This window comes from Oryctolagus cuniculus, chromosome 4, assembly GCF_051225735.1.
Source record: "Oryctolagus cuniculus isolate XC-2025 breed Fujian yellow rabbit chromosome 4, ASM5122573v1, whole genome shotgun sequence".
Taxonomy (NCBI): Eukaryota; Metazoa; Chordata; class Mammalia; order Lagomorpha; family Leporidae; genus Oryctolagus; species Oryctolagus cuniculus.
This window is the reverse complement of record NC_142870.1, coordinates 18,926,928-18,934,820: the sequence shown is the minus strand read 5'-3', so window position 1 is coordinate 18,934,820 and position 7,893 is coordinate 18,926,928. Positions and strand designations below refer to the sequence as shown.

At 40.6% G+C, this 7,893-nt stretch overlaps 1 pseudogene; it reads right to left on the bottom strand.

Moving 5' to 3' along the window:
• Positions 1-615: 615 nt before the first annotated feature.
• LOC138849464 (microtubule-associated protein 1 light chain 3 beta 2 pseudogene) lies at positions 616-2,104 on the bottom strand (annotated as a pseudogene).
• Between the last annotated feature and the right edge of the window lie 5,789 nt (positions 2,105-7,893).

Sequence of the window (7,893 nt, the reverse complement as noted above, 5' to 3'; positions counted from 1 at the left end):
CATGAAATCATATAGTTCAATTACTTGCTGCTTTAAATTTTGGGATGGATTGTGAACTGCAATATATGAGCAGAACGACTTTGTTTAACTTTTAATGTATTGAAACCTTTACTTGTGGGACTGGTGCTGTGGTGCAGTGGGTTAAAGTCCCAGCCTTCAGTGCTGGCATCCCACATGGACGCTGGTTCAGGTTTCAGCTGCTCCACTTCTGATCCAGCACCCTGCTAATATGCCTGGGAAAGCAGCGAATGATGGTCTAAGTCCTTGGGCCCTTGCACTCATGTGGGAGACCCAGAAGAAGTTCCTGGCTCCTGGTTTCGGATCAGCTCAGCTCCAGCTGTTGCAGCCATTGGGGAGTGAAGCAGCAGATGGAAGACCTCTCTCTGTCTCTCTCCCTCTCTGCCTCTCTCTGCAACTCTTTTAATTAATTAAAAATAAATCTTTAACAAAAGACAAAAAGAAAAAAAAACCCTTTACTTATGTATTTACTGGCAATAAAACTGAATTTGGGAAAACATTGTTCTAGGTAATAGATAAATGCATTCATTGACTCCTTTTGCTTTCTTTCCACTGTTCAGTTCCATTTGGTTGTTATTACTGTGTCTGTAGATTCTGCACTCTGCCCCAAGCTATTAGCTAATGCCATCTTTGAATTAGAGAGTGTTTAGCAGCTCAAGTGACTCCATATCACAGTTGGCTTAGATGATGGTTGTATTCCAAGTTTTTGTGCCAGATGTAGTAACTCTGATTCTATTATTCTTGTGTTCCCCCTTGTATTATAATTCCAGTAACTAGGTCTTAACCTTGTTCATTCTGATTATGGGTTATATTACAGGGGTGGGGAACAGTGAGTCCATGGGCCATACAAGGCCTGTGAAATCATTTGGTCTGGCCCTGCCAACGCAACTGCATCCCAGACTCAAAATTCAATAAATCGGTACCAGGACAATTTCTAAGCTGATGATTTTGTATGGCTCATGAATGATGTTATAAATATCCAAAAGGCCCTTGGCAGAAAAAAAGTTTCCCATCCTGAATGACAGTTGTATTGGTCAGCTTTTCATTACCGAGATAAAATACCTGAATCAGCTCACCTGATAAGAAAAAAATTTATTTAGATCACAGTTTTGGAGGTTGAAAGTCAAGGACATGTGGCACCATGGATTTGGACTCTGAGGACAGGGATGAAGGGGACAGTGCTGCACGTGTAAAGGAAGAGTCACAGGGCAAGCTGGGAAGCGGAGTGCAAGGGTCAGACCCAGCTTTCATAAGCAGTCCCCTGGAGAGAACTACCCATGAAGGACTCATGCCCCCTGTGACCCACTGACCTTCTGCTATGCCCACCTTCTAGATATAGCAATTGGATTAAGTCTAAGTACTGCTAACTTTCTTGGCAATTTAGAATGCAAAGTATTTTATTTTTAAACTCCTAAAATTTGAAAACAAGATAGCCTAGTTAAGTCATAGTTTTCCAAAGCTGAATGTATTTCTTTGGAGCTGTTTTTCTGCTTGACACACAAAAATCACTTCCTACAACTCCTAGGTGGGAACACTACTATTTGGATGACCTGTGATTGAATGATTGAATGATCAGTCTCAGTTGCTAACGTCATTTTTCTCCTTGGTCAGGATCTTTAAAAAATCTAGAGTAGATGCATTGCTCTGGTCTTGCAGTGACAATTTCATTCCAAGTGTCTCGTGGGAGGCACACCTCTTATAGAGGAATCCTTCTTCATCCTTCCCACTCTCATACCTCTGAGATCAGCGTGGATCTACAGAGAATGAAGTTTTTATTCAGGACAGAAGCTGCTTCTCATTCTTGTATCTTTCTATTGTCACTGGAATTTTGGTAGAATGATGCTGTCAGATAAGCAGCATCTGTTGCCCTTTGTTCTACCCCAAAAGTGCAGAGCTGCTTGAAGGTTTTCTCTGAAGGCCTGGAGGGGGCGGCTGGGTGGTGATGGCAGGAGGTCCCTGTGGCTGTGTACCACTGACTTGTGATTTTGGAGTTTAAAGTGCAGCATGAATTAGGAAGGCAATCATGTTCAGACTGCAGCAACACCTTTGCTAATACTCCACTCAAGAAAGGGACCTTTCTTGGTTTTCATCTGTGTGTTCATTTTCTATTGGTACCGTGGCAGGTGCAAATGTTCAGAAGCTTTATACAACGAATGTTTATTATCTCATAGTTCCAGAGATGCTCAGGAGCAGTGTGGCTCAAGTGGATCTCTGCACCAGGTTTTTCAAGGCTAGAATCAATCAGCTGGAGTGGACTCCTTTCTGGAGGTTCTGAGTATGAATCTCACTCCAAACATGTCCAGTGTGTTTCGTATTGCTGTACTAGAAAACTCTAATAGATCTAGCAACTTGTAAAGGATACAAACGTATTTCTCACACAGTCTGGAGGTTGTGAGGTTCAAGGTTAGGAAGACAGAATCTGATGAGGGCCATCTTGTTGTATAATAACCTAGTGGAGAACATAGTATGGAGGAAAAGAGAGAGAAAGAAAGAGAGAGACAGAGAGAGGGATCACCCCCTTTTAGAGGAATTCACTCAGTAACAACCGTAATGCATTTATTAAGGCAGGTCCTTACAACCTAGTAATTTCTTAAGGCTTGCACCTCTCATCACTGTTGCACTACGGATCATCTTTCCAACACATGAACTTCAGGGGACATACTCAAATCATAGCAAAGTTCCTTTTGTTTGTTGGCATCCAGTTTCTTAAAGTTGTACAACTGAGGTCCCTTTCTCTTTGTTAGCTATCTGCTAGGAGTAATTTTCTCAGCTACCAGATGCTGCCTGAATTAATTATCTTGTGGCTCCCTTTCTCCATCTTCCATGTCAGCAATGGAATCTCATGCTTAGAATTTCTCTTTCCTTTCTGCTTTTGCATTTCATTTTTTGAAATATTTATTTTATTTATTTGAAAGGCAGAGTGATAGATTAGGGGAGATAGAGAAAAACCTTGCATCTGTTTGTTCACTCCTCAAATGACCTCTACAGTCAAGGCTGGGCTAGGTTGAAGCCGGGAGCCTGTAACTCCATCCATACCTCCTTTGGGTGCAAGGTAAAAGGAATTTTGCCATCTTCCACTGCTTGCCCAGGCTAATTAGCGGGGGGCTGGATTGGAAGAGGAGCTGCTGGGATTTGAACTGGTATTCGGTTTTGATATGCAGCATTATAAGAGAGAGCTTAACCCACTCTGCCAGGTCAATTTTCCTTCCCTTCAGTTCTGAAGATTTCATGTCATTATATTGTACCTTTCAACTTAATCCAGGATAATTTCCTAATTTTGATGGCTGTTGCTTGGTAACATTAACTCCATCAGGCAATGTGTTCACAGCAGTACCTGGATTATTGGAATAATCAAGGGATGAAAACCATGGGAGGGCATCTTTAGAATTCTACCTTCTACAATGAACAATTCTAGGATCTAAAGTTTTCTTTGTTAATCCAATACCCATGTTCTTGCTATCATGACACTATCCCTACTCCCCTGACCTAACCTGGTTTGACTTTTTTCTAAGGTATTAAAAATAGTGTTATGGTTTAAAATATTTTCATTACCACATTTTGCCCACATTCTGAGACATTCTTGACCATTTCCTGAACCTCTTAATATGACTTTCTGCCTGAATTATCATTATTTCATTTGCTGACTTCGTTATTCAAGTACTTATTGAACTCATGCTATGTGCCATGTAACTTCCTAAGAGCCGGTGACAAAGGAGTGAACCAAAAAGATCACGTTCTAATATATACATTTGCACATCTGTGTAAATGATGGAGATAACGGACATAAACACATGGCTACATAAAGATCTCTCAAGTAGTTATAAATTCCATGAAGAAAAACTGGAGGAGGGAAAAATTAATTTCATTTGAGTGATTAGGCACAGGAGGAGAGGAAACTCATGTATAAGAGAAGAGTGTTCTAGGGTAAGGACTCTGGGCCAGGTTCATGCTTGATATGATGAAGAATAAAAGGGAAGCAGAGTAGCTGGAACACAGAACAGAGATGGGAAATGAGAAGACATCAGAGAAGTAGGTGGGAGCAGAACCTATGGGGCATTCAGGGCTATGGAAAGATATCACAGTTTTACATCGAGTAAGATGAAAAGTTTTGGAGAATTTTTATCAGCATTAAATGATCTGACATATGGTTTTCCATGAACAATATGGCCACTGAAGGAAGCTGCAGGCAACCCGATTAGGAGGCATTCACTCTTGCTCAAGGTGAGAAAGCTTTGGACTTGGGAGGTAGCAGTGCGGGAGGTAAGACTTGACTGGGTGTAGCAAAACCTTGAAGGAAGGACTCTCAATTGCTTGTTCTGACACACTAGCATTCTGTCTGATTTTCTGGTCAGAGCTGCAAGGACTTTTTCAGGCTTCTGCCCATGCAGGCTCTTGTGTCTCTATCTTCTGGATCCTGTCCAGCTCTAATATCTGAGCTCCCATCTTGAAATGCTTAAAAAATACAATGAAGATACAAGGAGCAAGAAAGACATTTTTGAAAGAGAGAGACAGTAAAGGAGTTTGAGAGTGGAGAAATCATCTAGACCTTTTTTTGTTACAATGTCTAAAATGTATCAGACATATTTGAAAGGGGAATAGTTAATGGTTGTCAAAATTTTTTGTAGGACTATTTTTAACCTGAAAGTAGTTCATTCACTGTTTTTGGAATGACTCTACTTACAAGTGATTAATAAATATGTTTTATGCCTTTCTTTTTAAAAATTTGTTTATTTACTTGAAAGGCAGAGTTACAAACAGGGAGAGGGAGAGACAGAGAGAGAGAGGTCTTCCATGCAATGGTTCACTCCTCAAATGGTGGCAATGGCTGGAGCTGGGCCTATTTGAAGCCAGGAGCCAGGACCTTATTCCTGGTCTCCCACGCAGGTGCAGGGGTCCAAGCACTTGGGCCATCTTCCACTGCTTTCCCAGGCCATAGCAGAGAGCTAGACTGGAAGTGGAGCAGCTGAGACATGAACCAACGCCCATATGGGCTGCAGGCACCACAGGCAGAGGGTTAGCCTTCTATGCCATAGTGCCAATCCTTGTTTTATTCCTAAGATTTAGATGCTTTTAATCTTAAATAATAACAACAAAATTATAATGATTTCAATGTAAAGATAACCTCAATGAATACTGAAAAAATCCCTTATATGAAATATAGCGTTTTCATGTGACCTTTGCACATCCTCCTGTGTACTTTAAAGCATCTTTACATTACATGTAATTCTTAATACAATGTAGATGGTGGGTAAACAGTAGTTCTATGGTGGTGTTCAGGGGATACCGACAAGAAATGAAGTCTGTACATATTTACAGTGGGCACAATTTTTCCTTCAAATATTTTCTTTTTTTTTTTTAAATTTATTTGAAAGTCAGAGTTACAGAGAGAGGGAGAGATAGAGAGAGAGAGAGAGAGAGAGAGAGAGTATGTTCATTTGCTTATTTACTCCCCAGATGGCTGCAATAACCACGGCTGGGCCAGGATAAGGCTAGGAGTCAGGAGCTTCTTCCAGGTCTCCTATATGGGTAGCAGGGACTCAAGCACTTGGGCCATGTTCCACTGTTTTTCCCAGGCCATTAGCAGGCAGCTGGATCAGAAGTGGAGCAGTGGGGACTCGAAACAGTGCCTAACTGGGATGTCATTGTCACATGCTGTGGCTTTATCCACTATGTCACAATGTTGGCCCTCTTCAAATGTTCTCAGTTTGCAGTTAGTGGTATACATAGATGTGGAACAAGAGGGTTTGGAGGGCTAATTGTATTGATTCATTGCTTGGGAAAACATGAACTGAATTGAAAAGATTCAGTAATATATCAAGAAAGACATAATGGAATGCAGGAATAAAGACAATTTGAACTTCACAAACACCTAAAATTCCATTTCCAATAATCTCCTTTGTTTATTCTACTCCTAATCTAAAAGCCAGTCCTGGGACACTTTTTGACTTTGACCTTGTTAGAGCCAACTCATTATTAGTGGTTAAGGAGTTTGCAAGATAAAATATTGATGTTTTTAAAGCCTTACTAACAGTTTCCAGGTTTTCCAAATCAGATTCTCTTTTCTGTCCTTAAGCAACAATCCTTTGCATTGCTGGAAGCTCCTGCTTATGTCATTGTTGCTTTCCTGGGTCTCCATCTTTTCCATCCGTCTTCATTGGAATTTCAGAACTACTCTTGCTGTGACTCAGGGAACCCATCCACTAGGGCATCTAAACACTTTCTCCAACCTCATACAGTCCTTTACCCTCCATACAATCCTCCCTGATATGCACAGCCCACAGGATTGAAGACCCTCAGTGCTTAAAGAAGCCACAATTTGAAAATAAAGTGCTCACAGCGGTGTATGGAATTGGTGAGAGCCAGATAACCATTAATGGTTACTATGTTGTGGCTGCCATTTGTAGTTTTGGAACCTCAAGACTAACCAGAGAGGAGTATGCTTGAAGTCAGGAGGCCCTTACCATAAGATATGGTCTAATAAGATATTCCGAACACTCTTAGCTATTTTTTGATGACTAAATTTATATGCTAATGTGCTCCATTAACAACATGTTGTTGAACAAAGGGCTGCATAGTTGATACTGGCTTCATAAGATTTTATTGCCTAATGACATCATAAACCGTATAAACACACTCCCTGATGTTCACACAAAATCACCTAATGACTTAGATCTCAGGATGCATGCCCATAATTTTTAAAATTCATTTATTTATTTCAGTGAGAAAGTTGGAGTCTAGCGCTCAGTCTGCATCTCTGCCATCACTGCTGCCCTCTGCCTCCCCTCAGGGTATGCCATAGAAGGAAGCAGAAATCAGAATTGTGCTGGAACTCAAACCTAACACTCTGTTACGGCATGTGGGAGTTCCAACTGGTGGCTTAACCACTACGTCAAACTCTCACCTCTATATGGCATTTTCAAAAAATGTCTTTTAAAAGTATGTCTTGTACTAACTAGAAAATGTAAGTGCCAAAATTCTAAAATATTATTTGATATGAGGGAAAGGGAAATTCAGAATTTGGAATGTACACTAAACACTTGTGATTTCAGGTTTAAAAAAATTAATGTCCTTAGAAAACTTAATGCTATAGAATTACTAGCTAAAAAAAAAAAAGACTTTTGCTAGTGAATTGCAGTTTATCTTTTACTTCCACATTTGTATTATTATCTTTATTCTTGAATTTTACATATGGAATAAATTTATGTATAAAATAGAAGTGAAACAGTTGACCATGTAATTTGTTCTTTGTAATTTAACAGAATTTCAGTACTAGGCAGACTTTAGAGAGTAGAAGTCTAGTAAGAAAAATGTGAAGCAATAGTTTCGTGGTATTTTAAATCAGATGAAGTATTAAATGTTTATAACAAAATGGGCCAGCACCGTGGCTCAATAGGCTAATCCTCTGCCTGCAGCGCCAGCACACTGGGTTCTAGTCCCAGTAGGGGCGCCAGATTCTGTCCCGATTGCTCCTCTTCCAGTCCAGCTCTCTGTTGTGGCCTGGCAGTGCAGTGGAAGATGGCCCAAGTCCTTGGGCCCTGCACCCACATGGGAGACCAGGAGAAGCACCTGGCTCCTGGCTTTGGATCAGCGCGGTGCGCTGGCTACAGCGCGCCGACTGCAGTGGCCATTTGGGGTTGAACCAACGGAAAAGGAAGATCTTTGTCTCTCTCTCTTTCACTGTCCACTCTGCCTGTCAAAAAAATAAAAATAATAAAAAAATGTCTATAACAAAATGAATGAGAGATGATAGAAGTCATGGAAAATATAGGGTCTCCTTAAGACCTGGCTTTGTGCTACTAGTGGGATGAAGAAATTAAACATAAATGGACATGTGTTCCCAACTTTAAAACATATCTTGTACAGTACATACTTTAA